General features: G+C 35.7%; 1 pseudogene; it reads left to right on the top strand.

The window, feature by feature from the left end:
* LOC139717114 (scavenger receptor cysteine-rich domain-containing protein DMBT1-like) overlaps positions 1-15,718 on the top strand; it is a 61,391-nt pseudogene extending 45,673 nt beyond the window's left edge.
* The last annotated feature ends 1,663 nt before the right edge of the window (positions 15,719-17,381 follow it).

The raw sequence follows: 17,381 nt of genomic DNA, 5'->3' as shown, positions 1-17,381 counted from the left end.
CACCATTCCCATAAAGCAATAGAATACAAGGTGTTTGCAAACAGCTCGGCTTTGTTACGATATTTTCATCAATTAGTTTAGTCCGAGAGTTGTTAGGATATTGAGCTGGAAATGATATCGAATTTCCGTTGTGGATAAAACATGTAAATTTTACTGCAAATCCTTGGCAGTTGTCAGACTGGCTTGCCATACGAGCAAGTAGAGGGCCTACGTGACACAATTTCCGCTGCGTTTTCAATCTTGAAATTTCAGCGGTGGGCTTGGAAAAGGTTTACTTTTCTTTAGACAACTGTAATTATGGGTTTGCTTATTCAAGAAAATTTTGTACAAAATTGTAGCCTCAAATAGATTTCTCTGCTGTTTTTAAGTCTAGTTTCTTTACGCAATAATAACTGTAATCATGATGATGCCTATCATGATTATTTTATACCGTGATAATTTATTTCTTTTGTTTAACCTGTGGCATTCATGAACACTTAACTGGTTATGTATAATGCTTTTCATTTAGAAATATCTTCAGTATTTTGATATGAATTATTGTTCGGCATTTAAAACATTAAAAGCTGATAGGTACCTACACAATACTGAAGAAAGCAATTTAATTTGGTTTCATATCCTTCTCGGGGATGATTTGTGATGTCTTTGTAGTTTCACAGTCGAAGCGAATCCATGTTATAACAACAATTATAAATAGAATTAGTATCATCAAATTATTTTGACTGTCATGTGAGCAGCTTACTCGTGAAAGTATCATTTGAAGTGGAAATGGGCAAATCTTTGAGAAATTGTTTCTATTTTCTTAGACTAAGTAATTTCATGCCTTTAGCTGAATGGTTAAACATTTAGCTACGTGTTGACGTTTTAAATGAGTGAAATGTTCAAGAGATTGCATTCGATTTGAAATAGGCGGCATTTTATATGGAAACTGTCTTATGAAGGAAAATGTACATATGATACGTATTCTTACATTTATATTGACTGTACCAACGTACGTGTATAATAGCGATGTACTTCTTTGTTTTTTCTTTCTGACAAAGACGACGTCACTTTATATGGTTCTTAATTCTAATCGTACTATTTTTGCAAAGAGTAATATAGTGGAATGTCGTGAATGTATTTGTTTGTGTGTGTGTGTGTGTGTGTGTGTGTGTGTGAGTATTGCGGTGTTCTTATTTGCTGTGTAATACAATTTTTAGCTAACAGTACTCATGAGCTTTACTTCTTTGAAGGTATGCAATTCTACTCACTGTTCCTTCCCGGGTATTCTTAGAATTCTTGATAAATTATCTTTAACATGACGATATCTTTTAGAAAAATTGCCTTAAAAGTTGATTAGATATTTCTGTTGCTGTGTAATACAATTTTTAGGTAACAGTACTCATGAGCTTTACTTCTTTGAAGGTATGCAATTCTACTCACTGTTCCTTCCCGGGTATTCTTGGAATTCTTGATAAATCATCTTTAACATGTCGATATCTTTTAGAAAAGTTTGCCTTAAAAGTTGATTAAATATTTAAAAAAAGGGTGTCTCTGCTTGCTTCTTCGTTTCTTCCCTATCTACCTTCAGAACATGGAAACATTTGCTTTTGTATATCGGTTTGCGACGTAAACAAATTATACCACTGTCATCTGTCATTTTGTGTAAGCGATGTAGATTTACTTGAATCAAGCATTATAGAAATTACGTATTCTGAAAAAAATATACGTAAATCCCATAAATCAAATCCCATCAAATCCAACTATTTCCTCTCCTTATCAAAAATTCAGCTCACTCAATGGTACTTTTACAGAGGTTCACCTTTCATTGCTGGTAGATCTTGTACGGTGAAAATTGCAACAAATTCATCATACAACAGGCATTCAAGAACATAATGTAACTCATTAGACTTCTATATCAGAGCAAAAAAAAAAAATGTTGCTGTTCAAAACTCAATTTGGAAAAAGAGTTAGTTCTTTGAATCTTAATATGTATGATGTTAACCCGAGACCCATATCAGCATATCATGAGTTTTAATTACTTCGGTGCCTCACAAAGAACTTTTCACTTCGACAAAGTATATTTGTATTATATATATATATGTATATATATATATATATATATATATATATATATATATATAATATAATATAATATAATATATATATACATATATATACATATATATATATATATATATATATATATATATATGTATGTTTAAAAAAAAAGAAGGTAATTCAGCAGCACAAGTGTTTACGTGATGAGTTAGATATGGATTGGCTTGATTAAGTTAATCAAGACAGCTTTTTCTGAGATTCATGCAGAATTTTATGCTATATTTCAAAACATGGTATGATTTCCAAAGCAAAAACATATTATACTGCATGTTTTAAAAAATTATAAAGCAGCACAAGAGAGATGAATACAGCTGCTTATTTTTTGTTCATATTAATCACGTTATGAATATGGAACCGATATCGAATTAAATTCAAATAAAGAATATCACAAAAAGTGTGAGTTTGTGTGTGTGTGTGTCTGTGTGTGTCTGTGTATCTGTCTGTCTGTGTGCATGTTTTACGGCAGAATATTTTATTGTCTTCATTTGCTCGCTCCCTTCACACGTCCATCCCTAACATTTGGCCCCTCCCTACAACACACCCTCCCCCAACATAAGCTGTATCATAGTTTGCATCATAGCATGCACTGAAGTACACATTATATTTGGTGTCCCCCTTTCATGTTAAGAAATAAAATTACCAGACGAGTAGCTCATTTTATTCAAGACCATGAGGTCAAAGTCACGCCAATTCTCTACCTTTAATAAAACATGCGATCTTGGTAAATAAATTCACAATAAAGCATGCAGAGGGTATTATGTTATGACTATGAGTGCATATATGCTGTTCCTTGTTTACGTGGTGTAAATATATGACACTGTCATAAACCTTCTGGTTGTGCCAACGCGTGCATTCATCTTGTATAGCACTGATGTCACACTTAATAATAGTATACCTCCGAAAGAATATTTGCCACAATCGCCGCAGATCCTATATGGGTGAACAGCTCGGCAAGATGGCGCCTCTCTATATAAGATGTGTGATATCACTTTTTGTCGTGGTATTTCCTCACTACGTCCTTTCCCGTGAGTATTCATTTGATAATCACTGATAGATTGATATCCAACAGAATGTTTTCATAACTAGTATTCATTGATTACTGTGAGTTTGTAACAAGTTCCAATCAAGTTGATATCATTTGGTGCACGCAAGGTTCCTCATTTTACAGGACCAAACAGTTGCGAAGGATTGGGGGGGGGGGGGGGGGAGAGTCGGCGAATGGCCCAGTCTAAAAGAACTGTTTAGTCTAAAATTTTCCTATCCGTTGATCGTGTTTCATTTTTTTTTTCTACCGGTTTTTATATTTTGGAGAGGGAAGCCCGTTTCGAGAATTTTAATGGAAGGGTTTAGAATGAGAAAAAGTGGTCCACTTCCGGGTTTAATCGACAAACAAGCAAAATCAAAATAAAACAAAATAAAACAAAACAAAACAAAACAAAAAGGCTTCAGCGCAATTTTCTGGTGCCACTACAACATATTAATAGGTGGTGAAATTCATTGTGATCAATCTACAGTCAAGTAAAATCTCTGTTTGAAAAAAAAAATGGGACGGGGTTGTAGTGGCACCGGAAAATTGCGCTGAAGCCTTTTTTGTTCTGTTTTGTTTTGTTTTATTTTGTTTTTGCTTGTTAGTCGACGAAACCCGAAAGTGGTACGAGAAAAGAACAAATGCTCTATTTCAATTTCTTCTCATGTCTTTTTTTAGGGGGCAGGGAATATGAAAGGGGCAGTATGAACCCCATGTACAACAAAATACGTCTTAGTCATGCTTGCTGAAATTTATCTATATAATTTAATCTAAATAATACACATTTTCAGTTCAGCTTCAGTTTGATTTTATTTCTGAATTTTTAAACGGATTATAGTTATGCACAAAAATTACACCACGTGAATCTGACCGTAACAACAAAAATTACTACTTTCTTAATATGCAGCAATCACAACACTCTCTGAGGTATTTGGACATAATGCAGTGAAATCAAAGAAATCAACAACACACTTATTTCCAGGTAAAGAGGGAAAATGCAGTCCGGTCTGTGATTTTAATCAAGTACTTGATAGTAAGGACAGCCTCAAAGAGAAAATAAGAAGAAACAGAGTGAAATTTGCCATTGGTCTTGAGCTAACTTTATGGGGAAAAGTTTAGAAGGTCAACAAATTTGCCCTGATAAGCACTGCACGTACAGTAGTGTGGTGTACTCTCAATAACTTTCCGCAGATTTTCTAGCTATGACTACCAAACTCAATCCACGGATATATAACCTATATACCGGTCAAGTTCGAATATAGGGGCAGTCCAACAAGTTCGAAGGTCAAATGGTCAATGAACTTCACCTTAAAAGCACTAATTTAACACATGTGACGTATACTCTCAATGACTTTCTAGAGCTTTGAGCTATGATCACCAAAGAACACTACATTCATTCATTCATTCAATAGAACATTTATTTCCAGATCAATTCGTGTAACAGCAGTAAAAATTCAGTAATGACAAACTGGAGGTGACAACTCAGTAAGCACAGCTTGAAGTGAGTGCACCTTTAACATTTGAAAATGTAGTTGAATCTGATTGAAACATAGCTAAAAAGACATTTTTGTTTAAAATACACATATTTACAAGACGAAGTACAGATACACAAGAGACTAAAGCTAGGGATGCAGGAGGGAAAACAGATAGGAAGAAGGAAAAAAAGAAAGAAAAGAAAAGAGAAGAAAGAAAAAAAAATACATTAGGAGAGGTAAAGAGAACCTAAAACACACACTTGTAATACTAAAACAAACAAGGCAACATTGTACATACATGTACCTGTATTTCATTTTAGTATAATCAAGAGAAATTTAGCAGCCCTCACTATAAACTACCTTATATGGATGAATACAACTTTCTCTTGAGTCTTATCTTAAAACAATTTTGAGATGGTGCATTTCTTATGTCTTTAGATAAATTGTTCCATTTCTTGGGGCCCATAAAACGAATATTATGTTGGTAAGACATGGTTCTGGGTCTGGGCAAATGCATTAATGACGAGGAGCGTGTATTGTAATTATGCACATTCTGATTGATATCAAACAATTGAACAAAATGGTCAGGCATAAGTTTGTTGACACACTGATATACAAAAATACATTGCTGATAGGTGGTGATATTTTTCAAAGTAAGCAATTTTAGTTTTGAGTATAACGGGCCTGCTTTAGATTTCGGGTTCGCTCCATGTATAACTCTTACTATTTTATTTTGCTTTGAAGTCAATTTCTTTAGACTGGACTGAAAAGTACTTCCCCACACCATGTTGCAATAAGACAAATAGGACAAAACAAGAGTGGAGTATAACATCCGTAATATATCAGTAGGTAACATGTAGCTTAGTCTGGATATAATACCAATGCTCTTTGATATTTTTTTCTCTGTCTCTTGTATATGAGGCTTCCATGTTAATTTGGAATCTAAAATAACACCAAGAAATTTAGTTTTCTCTACCCTGGGAATTTGAACATCATTCAATTCCACTTTAACAAAACCAGTGTCGTATGATTTGTTACGATTACTAAAAACAATAAAGTTACATTTGCGGGGGTTAACAGATAATCGATTTGCCTGAAACCATGTACACAATTTTGAAAGGCTACTATTTACTTGATCTTGCAAAGAAGGAAGATCCTTACCACTGAACAATATATTAGTGTCATCAGCATATAATATGTACGATGAGGTATCGGAATTAGAAGCATTTACAATGTCATTTATGTATAATATAAACAACAGTGGTCCTAATAAAGACCCTTGTGGAACTCCACATAATATTTTCTTTAAATCTGATATACAACTGTTATATTTTGTACATTGATATCGATTGGAGAGGTAGCTTTTAAACCAACTGTATGCTACACCTCTAAAACCATAGTGCTTTAATTTAGCTAACATAATATTATGATTAATTGTGTCAAAGGCCTTTGACAAGTCAACAAAAACACCAATAAGAAAGGAATTTTCCTCAAACGTATCAACAATCTTATTCGCAATGTCAGTTAGGGCCATGGAAGTTGAATAGTTGCTGCGAAAGCCGTACTGATAACTACTCACAATATTATTTTGATCAAGAAACTTAACAGCACGATTGTAGACAATCCTTTCCAAAATTTTCGAAAAACAAGGAAGCACTGAAATTGGTCTGTAATTTGACAATTCACATTTGTCACCATTTTTAAACACAGGGGTTACACGAGCAATTTTCAATTCATCTGGAAAGACTCCTGATGATAAAGATAAATTGAATATATGACATAAAGGTTTGCTGATTTCTTTTATTGTATGTTTGATTATACGAGGACTGAAATTATCAATTCCAGAGGCAGTATTATTCCGAAAAGCGTTGACAATGCTACATATTTCTGCTTCAAATGTTGCATGAAAATAAATGGAATTCAAACAAGGGTTCACCAGATAGCTCATAAAGTTAGAATTATTTTGTGGTATCAACTTATCAAGATTCGGGCCAACCTGAGTAAAATATGAATTAAAAGCATTTGCAATTTTGTGAGAGTCAGTAGTTAATTCACCATTACATTTCATTTGCATATCAGTAACACATTTACTACCTCTATTCAAAAGTGTATTTATAAGATTCCAAGTTGCTTTAATATTACTTCTATATGCAACAAATTTCCTTTCAAAATATTGTTTCTTCACATTTCTTATTGTAGCATTCAGAGTATTCCTAAAACGTTTATACTTTAACTCATTAAAGTTGCTTGGTTTACGCATATATTTCTTAACAAATTCTTATATTTGATAGAACGTAAAATACTGTCAGTCATCCAGGGATTAAGCTTTCTTGCACACCGACTTTTTTTCTTTAGGGGAAAGTGTTTATATAACCCTGACAGAACAGACTCAAAATAATCATAAGCTTCGTTAACATTTTCCATAGCATACAAATTACCCCAACAGTGTGAACCAAGTTCAGTCCTGAAAGCGTCAATACTGTCTTTGTTTACAGTTCTCACATAAATATCATTTCTTGGTCTGTCACTTTTTATTTGATTTAGATCAGTTAGCTGGAAGACAGGTAAATGATCAGTGATATCACAATACAACAGTCCACTTTGAATAGGCTTATTGAACTGGTTGGTAATAATATTGTCCAACAGAGTAGTAGTGGCATTGGTAATGCGTGTAGGCCTCGTTATAAGAGGGAGACAATAGTTACTAAAAAGTGTGTTAACAAAATCAGTTACATCATTATCCGTGCTATATTTTAATAAATCAATATTAAAATCACCCATAATATAAACTAATTTGTTTTCTTTCAGTAGCGGTGAGATCTTTGAATCAAAAGTAGCATTAAAGTTATGCGTATTTATACCTGGGGGCTTATACATAGTGCCTATCACAATATTTTTTCCTACTGATTGACAAATCTCAATAAATACAGATTCACACATACCATCAGCACTAACCAGATCAGGTCTCTCAAAATAGGAGTAAGAGTCCTTTATGTACAAACCAACTCCGCCACCTAATTTCCCACGTCTATTATAACACACAGAGTTGTAACCTGGTATATTAGGCAGTTTGTCGGCATCTTTGAGCCAGGTTTCAGATAAACCAATAACATCAAAGTCAAGTTTGAGCAAGTTTATGAAGTTTAAAATTTGATCAAAATTCTTCTGAACACTTCTAGAATTGAAATGTATTGAAGAGAAAGAAGCTTGAATAGCATTAGCATCCTTAAATTGACTAACAAAATCATCAATATCATAATACTTTGATTGTAAATCACAGCAATTTTGAAAAAAAATTTGCATCGGGATCAAGACCCTGATTTTGTAGTAGGGTATCACCAGCTGAGAGTACGTCAAATTGTAGGCCGTCCAATCTATTCTGGCTGGCACTATTTCCATGCATATCATTTAACACAGATTGAAAATTTAGTTCATCAAGATGATTGAAAGGTAATATATTAGCAGAACATAAGATACAAGAGGAGTAAGATTCATTCCATACCAGCGGATCAACATAACAATTGCATAGATTGCAATAAGGGATTGCATTCAAAGTTCTATACATAACCTGAAGATGCCTGTCAAGTTCGAATATTGGTGAAGTCTACCAAGTTCAAAGGTCAAATGGTCAATGAATTGTACCTTGGAATATAAGCACTGAACACTATATTGTGTTGTACTATTAACCATTCTCAATAACCTTCCACAAATTTGAGCTGTGACCACTAATAATTCCACAGGCGCTCAACCTAAATAATTCGAAGTCAAGTTCAAATATCGGTGCTCCGACACGATGAGGTCGGTGAATTTTACCTGATAAGCACTGTTCACAAAGTACAATGTATTGTGGTGCACTATCAATAACTTTCCACTTTAGAGGCGTAAACGACTGAGAATTTTCTTTTTTCTTGGACATTATTACGAATGTCTGCGTATTGACTTCAGATACCAGGGAGCTGTCGTAGGAATGATCAGGGGGAGGAGGAGGTGCATGGGGTTGGCTCAGAGGATTGTAGTGTAATCTGTCTTGCAGTCAAATAACACGGGTTCGGGCGCGGGTACGATTCCCACTGAGTCTTATAATGCTGAACAATTTTTGTCTTATCATGTCGTCCCCTTTAGTAGAGGCAAAACACTCAGTCCCTCCAGGGAGGTGACTCACCTCCCTGGTCCTTCAGATAGGATATAGAATGGGGTCGAGAGAGGGAGTGGGAGAGAGGGGGAGTTACACCCCATGCACGCATAAGATCCCGTTTTCCACAATGTTTGAGGTGACGGCTTTCTGAGGTATCTAATTAATGCAGGCAAACCTGCTTTGGCGGCCACCTAATCAACAGAAAAAAAAAACCTCAAAGAAAAAGCCAAGTAGACCCTGTCTTTACGCCGTCACCTTTTCGTCTCCCTTAGATGACCACTATACAGACAGGTTTGACTGTGTTGAAAGAAAAATTCTGTTGAGTAGGCACCTCCATTTTTTTTTCGCTGAATGTATAAGTGTGTGACATGTTTTCCTTTTCATAGACATGACAGATATAAACATACATTTTTCGGATTTATTTATTAAAATGCATGACCAATTTCAATTATTATTTTGGTTACTCTGTTACAAAAAAAAAATGAAAATAAACTTTGATTTGAATTAAATTGTCCGCATCGTAGTAAATGCCTGCTTTATGAGGTACAGGTGGGTGGGATATTACTGACAGGGTGAAGGTAAGAGACACCACAATCCATTAAGAATTATTGACAATACAGAGGAATTTTAGAGCTCAAATACAAGTGTTATTTTGTCGACGCACCTCACAACCTCCGACCCACTTAGTAAGTTTGTTGAACTCGACCAATATTTTTGCCGAGGCGACCAATATTTAAAGTATTGGACGGCAAGAGGGGGATTCCCCAAAGTTGTTTTTTTTTTTATAAACTGCACCGTGATTGGTTGAGATATATACGAGATGACCTGAAATATGAAGTAAAAACGTCTGTGATTGGTCAATCACGAATTAACTAAAATATCGTTTCTTCTAAAATTCTGTCTTTATATTTCATATATCAATTAGTTGAAATTGTTTTTCATACAATTTTTCAAAATATCACTTTCATAACAGGAAACAAATTTAGGTTTGATGAAAACAAGTTTCTTTTTTTTTGTGCATGCAGGCGACGGTATGACGATTGATCAGCTCAGCGCTACACTGCTAGATAGCCCGCGCGCGATATACCCGTAGCCGGCCGCCGCCGGCCGCTTGCATATTTGCATGCATGTTCCCACAGTACGTTATGTGTTACTAGTACTGAGTACAGTAGGACTACAGTACTAGTAATTCGATCTTTCACGATCTACGGCAGATGTGACGTAAATTGTGTCTCAGATCTCGGATACAAATACATCTAATTCTGGTCTAAATTAGCTAGATCTCGGCCTAACAGTAACATGACGGCTACCTTGGATACATAGATCACTGTTTTATCAGGGAATGAAGTAGAGTAACTTGCACTGAAGAGTGTAACCCGATGTCAGGATCAAGTACAGTAGGAGAGACCATACAGCACTCGGACTCGGAGACAGAAAGGGTAGGCCTAAGTAAAATCATTCTTTGCTAAAATCCCCTGTTGGATAATAATGATAATATTGGATGTCCTATTTTCAATTAATACAGGGAAATATATGACTCACTAAGCAAAATATTGGACTCGTCTTCGACTCGTCCAATATTTGTGCATAGCTCGTCCAATACTTCCTTGTATTAATCTCAAGGCCATCCAATATTATATAACTATCAAACCAGTCACGTCAAGTCTTAGAAGTATCCATGTTGTTGCCATGTGATACGAGATAACAGTTCCCTTTCATTGTTATTCTTTCGTTGGCTTCAGAATACTATGGAGACCTTCGACTATCCAACGGAAACTCCTATAACGGACGAGTTGAGATCTATGACGGGAACGAATGGGGAACGGTCTGTGACGATAACTGGGACGATGACGATGCCGAGGTCGTTTGCCGACAGCTCGGCTACAGCACCACCAACGCGAGGGCAAGAAGAAATGCATACTATGGGCAAGGCAGCGGACCAATATTTCTGGATGAAGTGCAGTGCTATGGGTTTGAATCTTCTCTGACCTTCTGCCCCAATAACGGCTGGGGCGATCATGATTGCTATCATAGCGAAGATGCTGGGGTGGACTGCGGAAGTAAGCTAGCACTAAAACCCTGATTCCTTGATCACAACTATTTGATAAATAAAGTGCACGCAATACGCTTTGCAACTACCAATGATGCATGAAGATACCGGCAAGCCTCGATGAAACGATTTCTGCGCGAAATCCTCTTTATTTCTTGTTGTGCTTTTTTTTTTTAAACCTGTAAGCAGCATAACCCTTATGGAACAAATAGAGTGTTACTACACTGTGTTTACATAGTTAACTATGTGAAAAATGTGTAGATATAGTGTGTTCACAGTGTTACCACAGTGTGAAATTACAAACTATGTGGTTCACCACATACAACTCACATAGTCATACACAGTGGTCACAGTGTGTCATATGCTACAGTATGTGGACATGGTGTGATCATGGAGTTATCATAGTATGAATTTTCAGACTATGTGGTTAACCACATACTTATCATATGGTGACATGCAGTTACCACATAATAGCCATACAGTGTATTGCAGTCTATGGTAATAGTGCCTCCACAGAGATGTCACAGTGTGAAATGATGGACTATTATGTGGTTTATCTCCTACTAGCCACAAAGTAGTTTACAGTAAATGAGTTACCACAGCTATCACATAATAGTCACAGTGTGCTACATATTTCAGTTTGTGGGGAAAATGTGTTCACGTAAGAGCACAGTGTGTATTTAAGACTATGTGACTCACCACATGCTAGTCTCACAGAAATCCCATAGTGTTACCACACTGTGTTCACATAGTTAACTATGTGTAAAATGTGTAAATACAGTGTGTTCACAGTATTGCCACAGTGTGAAATTACAAACTATGTACAGTTCACCACATACAACTCACATAGTCATACGCAGTTACCACAGCTTACGATATAATGACCACAGTGTGTCACATACTGTAAAAAGTGAAATTTGTGTGCCCACAGAGTTGCCACAGCAGTGTGGAATTCTAGTATGTGTGGTTCTTCACAGAAAGTCACATAGTAATCACAGTTGCTACAGCACTTGCCACACAAAAACCACATTGTGTCACATATTGAGAGAGCCGTGTGGCTCAATCGCCTAGCGCACTGCATGTTCATGATATTGCAGAGTGTAAGAACATTTTGTCCTCCGATTTGTCACAGTGTGAAATTATAGATTATGTGGTTTTTCACCCATGTACCACAGCTTACCACAAAATAACCACAGAACGTGTCACATGTTGCAGATTTGTGGCAGGATAGACCGACCCACAAGTGAATGGCGATGGGGTATGTCATTAAATTTATGAAACAATATTACTGGGGAAAACATTCATTCACAATTTGAAGGGGACAGAGGATATTCCTGTGGTATTTTGGGACATATATCACAGGACAATACCACACAGCAGTACCACACAGGAGTGCCATACAGCAAAACCACATGGTATCACACAGCAGTACCACACTGCAATAGCAAACAGAAGTACCAAACAACAAAACCAGAGAAATTACGACAGAAAGTACCACAGAAAAATACCACAAGAATATCCTGTGGTATTTTGTCACGTATACCACAGGACTACCACAGGACAATACCAAACAGTAGTACCGCACAGGAGTACCACAAGCAAAACCACATAGTACACATATCGCACAGCAGTAGCACATAGCAATACTTAATAACACATAGCAATAACACAATAAGGCAAACCCGCACAAAATATGAAAGAAAAACCACAGAAAAATACCACAGGGTATTCTTGTGTTTGTTTGGTTTTTCTTATACGAAGAGTTTGTTTGCAAAATCCGATAAGTCCATATTTGCCAAATGGAGATATTTGCGATTAAAGGTCAAGAAAAATAAAGAGAATAATAAGAAAATATTTGCTTCTTTTGACCATAACTTCAAAAATGTACCTTTATATGTAGTGACCAATATATGAAGGGTTTGTTTGCAAAAACCGATAAGTCCATTTTTGAAGATTTTGAAGTACGGTCTCTGTCATAAAGTACAAAATAATACCTTTTTAATGATATATTGGTCACTACATATAAAGATACATTTTTGAAGTTATGGTCAAAAGAAGCAAAAATTTTCTTATTATTCTCTTTATTTTTATTGACCTTTAATCGCAAATATCTCCATTTGGCAAATATGGACTTATCGGTTTTTGCGAACAAACTCTTCATATCATTCATAAGGTATCATTTTGTACTTTATGACAGAGACCGTACTTCAAAATCTTCAAAAATGGACTTACCGTTTTTTGCGAACAAACTCTTCATTTATACCACAGGACTATCAAAAGACAATACAATGTACCACACAGCAGTACCTCACAGGAGTATCACGAAGCAGTACAAAGTGGAATAAAAAACAACAACAAACAAACAAACCACACACATATTCTATAATCTAATTGATAGATGAGTTATAATGTGAATTATAACAATTGATTTGAGCAGTATTTAACCTGGCCTATGCTCCTACAATATATCCTATCAAGTGGAAGTACTGAGGTATAGTTTGTGATACTTCATGTGGTATTTCTGTGGTATTCCTGAGGTATTCCTGTGGTACTCCTGTGGTAACCCTGTGGTAACTCTGTGGCATAAATTTTTACGTAGCTCATGAATATTCATAAAAAGCAATCAAAATTTTAGAAAATACATAAAAGATTTCTATTTTTAGAGTATTTATAATGGGATTTACTTTGAACTTTATCAAAGATTGTTTAATAATGTTATGATATTCCCAATGTCATAAATTTTGATATGAAATTTTATTTTTATATCTTGATAATAAGATATTGTCTAATTAGTAACCATGCCTTAATGCATTACGAATAGATGGCCTATGTACTGATACACGCGATGACTAACTAGGAATAGGATGACTATAGATCTATTTAGGGCTAGAATGGTAGTAGAACGTATGAGTTGTTTGAGGTTATATATTAGGAGAAGGACAGGACGTGGTTATATAGGTAGGGACATGTTTGTCCTGAAATTCATCACTCGCCTATTAGGTAAATTCTGGTATACATGTACATGTATATGACTATTGATTGTCCCAGATTTTTTTTCCGACTGTGGTTGATAAAACAGAGTGAAAAACTGTGGTAGATAACACAGTATAGGATGCCTCAGTTTGGCATACTGTGTTACCTATACCACAGTATCCACCCGTGATTTTCCACAGTGTTATTATAACACAACATTACCACATATCCCAATTTCACAGGTAACCAAAGTGTGACATAACACACTGTGTTTCATACTGTGAATCACAGTGTGTTTTACTATGTGGCAACACTATGACTGATCCATAAGGGAAGGACCGCCTTTAACTTTGTTTGATGTATATATATATATATATATATATATATATATATATATACATCATACATACGAAAAAAAAGGAGACAAAATGAAGGGAACAACGAGAAGAAAAAGAAAGACATTATCTCCCTGAACATGATGCTGTCGTCATTATGATTATGTCAGTGATTCTTTAAATTACCCTTTACTGTTCTTGTCAGTTAACAAAGACTTTTGCATATGCACCACAAATAATAAAAATTCACTTTTTTTAATCCTTATTCAATTCTCGTTGAACAGTCAGTGTGTAGGCAAATATTTCTTGAATAGGTGCCCCCCCCCCCTCCACCGAACGATCAAAATTCTACCAGCAGTCATATTGCAACAAAACAATCAACGTGCAATTTACCAGCCTATTTTGCCTTAAAACATGGTGAAAAAAATCAATGAGAAATCTAAGAATCTACCTAATTTCATCAAGCCGAATACATGTGGAGTCATCACACGAGCCCGACAATCCGAGTCATACGGCCCATGAGCTCGACAGTGAAAAAAAAAAGTTCATGAGTCATACAGCTCACGAGTCATACAGCCCACAGCCACGACTCCAGCGTTTGAAAAAAAAGGCCCATGAGTCCGACATTGGGCAAACATGGCCAATTAGTTCGACACTTGGCCAAAAAACAAAACAAAACACAAACACAAACAGACAAAAACAAAAACACCACGAGACCGACGCTGCGTACATTAAACCCCATGATGTTTAGTCGGTCTCGTGAGCCTTTTTTGCCTGGTGCTGAGCCCGTGGGCTGTATGACTCGTTAGCTGTGTAACTAATGGGATGTACGTCTCTTGGGCTATATGACTCGTGGGCTGAAAGACTCGTGGGCGTGGGACTCGTGATGTGCACCCACACATACTGTGCGTATCACAACTATAGTATCCAGTTTAGCTCCACGAATCGTTTGTACCATTCGTAACCATGACAGGAACTTATGCCTCATGCTTCTCTTCTTGCTGATGTCATATGAATGTTATCTTTCTTAAATGTACTTCTCGTTTTGATGTTATCTTATATATCAACAAAGAATATCATCGTATACATGGTTATGATAAATAAAAAAAAACACAATACTCTGATTCCTCTACTCTCTTAAAGTGGCTGAGACAAACCATAAAGTCAAAGTGACCATGACCGTCATGGCAGTCGGGCTCTTCATCGTCTTGGTCATTGCTATCGTTGCTGTATGTCGAGTGGGATGCAGGAAAAATGAGGTCACCACACAAACTGCATCTCAAAGCATCCCTCTTAACCCAGTGAACTCCGCCGCCTCTGACACACAATGTGTTGATATCCCGACGTCTGGACCTCCATATCCTATCACTGAACCTCAGCCATAACCACAGCAGTAGGTAACCTCCTCGGAAGAACCCACCCTCTGAAAAGGGTACTTCACTTGGCTGGCGTCTTTCTAAGAAAGCAGAGGACGGAAGCGGAATTTATACCAAGGAAAGTTCTGACAGTTCCCACTCCTGTCATTCTAATTCAATTTGTCTTTCAAATATAATGCTCCTCTTGATATGATGAAAACCAAATAATGATAATAATAATAATAATGGTTAGTAAGTAATAATGATAATAGTAATTATAACGATAACAATAATGATACTGATAATAATAATAATAATAATAATAATAACAATTATAATAATTTTCAATCATCTATATTATGAGCCTAGCCTAAAGCTGAGTCTTTGTTTTATCTGTTAATGGCAAATAATGCCTTTAAGAGAATGAAGAAAATGAAAGATAGAAAACAAAAATGATAACGTAAACGTTATGTTGCAAAAGCCACTGGATCATATCACATGCAACGTTTCAATTGCTGGTGAAATGTACATCAACTACAGCAAAACGTTTGAAAATTATGTATCTAGACAAAATCAAGTTGAATGAGATTTTCTTTTTTAATGTATAACTCAATCAACAGATTCTTTCTGTATCATACACATTTTGATACTCACTGTTATTACATCAATGTTTCATGCAATACTAGTGTAGGATTGTATAATATATATATATATATATATATATATATATATATATATATATATTGTTTCTTTTCTGCCTCTACAATATAGAAATGACATATCTTATGAGGAGAAACGGTTCATTAAATCAATACTTTCACACCGGGTGTATTACAAATGAGTAGAAAACTGTACTCTCGATTGTAAATCATAATACAAGAAAATCTGGTGGCGTGTAAGTTTAAAGACAGAAAATAAAATGTTGACAGACTGTAATTTAGATATAAGTCACCTTCCTTCCTTCTTTGTACAGTTGCTTAACTCAAATAATGATGTGTATTCCAGTCTCGCTGCACACAGGCAGGGAAGACCATTAGATTAACCCTTTCTGTGCCATGGACATTGTGTATCGCTTTATAGAGTTTATATACCGATCGGCACTCAAAGGACACCAAGGATTAATCTCAACATAGCAAATAATTAATGCTACGCCAGAAGCATGGAAGTCTTTGTGGAATGGAATTTATGGTGTAAACTCCTACAATCACTTCCAAATATAAATAAGAAACCTTCTCTTCTTAAATTCTAAAGGAGATGTCACCCAAGTGTCAGTAGATGCCGCATCTACAAGTATTTCTTTAATTTGTGATTCTGCCTTCCATACGTGCCTTAGATTCTTCTCTTATGTGCTTTGCTATCACACGCTGTGTCAGTCACTGCGCTGTGTATTATATGCTGATACAGCATTTGCCTTTAGATTCTTAATACATGTACATGTATGTGCTTTACTATCACACGCTGTGTATTCTTTGCTGATATAGCATTTGGTAAATCAACGCCATGTAATCAGTAATGATGCGCTGCCCGAGCGATATTTTAATGAGCTGTCGAGTTCTTGCTGATTGTGATTTTACCAAACTGACATTCAAACAAAACCACGTCTTCTTCTCTCTTATCTGTTCTTCTTAATTCTTCTATTATCTACTTTTTATTAATTTCTTTATTCCTTCTCCCTTGCTCTTCTTTTTATCGTCCCTCCTTTCCTCTTCATTTATTTTCCCTCTCCCATATATTCTAGCTGCAGTAGATTATTTTTCATCTTCCATCCACATCACATTGACATAATAAAATACATTTTGAGTTTGTTGTTTTATTTCTTCTTTGTGTTTTTGTCCATTAGATGTCCCAGATATGCAGTAGTATACATGTATGTACTTCGTATTTTGTTACCAATGATAAAGATTCTCTCGGTAATGTAAGGTTATATCACCCTT

The sequence above is a fragment of the Diadema antillarum genome, unplaced genomic scaffold, assembly GCF_040938485.1.
Source record: "Diadema antillarum isolate AM-2024a unplaced genomic scaffold, OU_Dant_1.0 scf00000071, whole genome shotgun sequence".
In the NCBI taxonomy this organism is placed as follows: domain Eukaryota; kingdom Metazoa; phylum Echinodermata; class Echinoidea; order Diadematoida; family Diadematidae; genus Diadema; species Diadema antillarum.
Note: the sequence above shows the minus strand (reverse complement) of the source record. Positions and strands in the feature narration are given on the sequence as shown.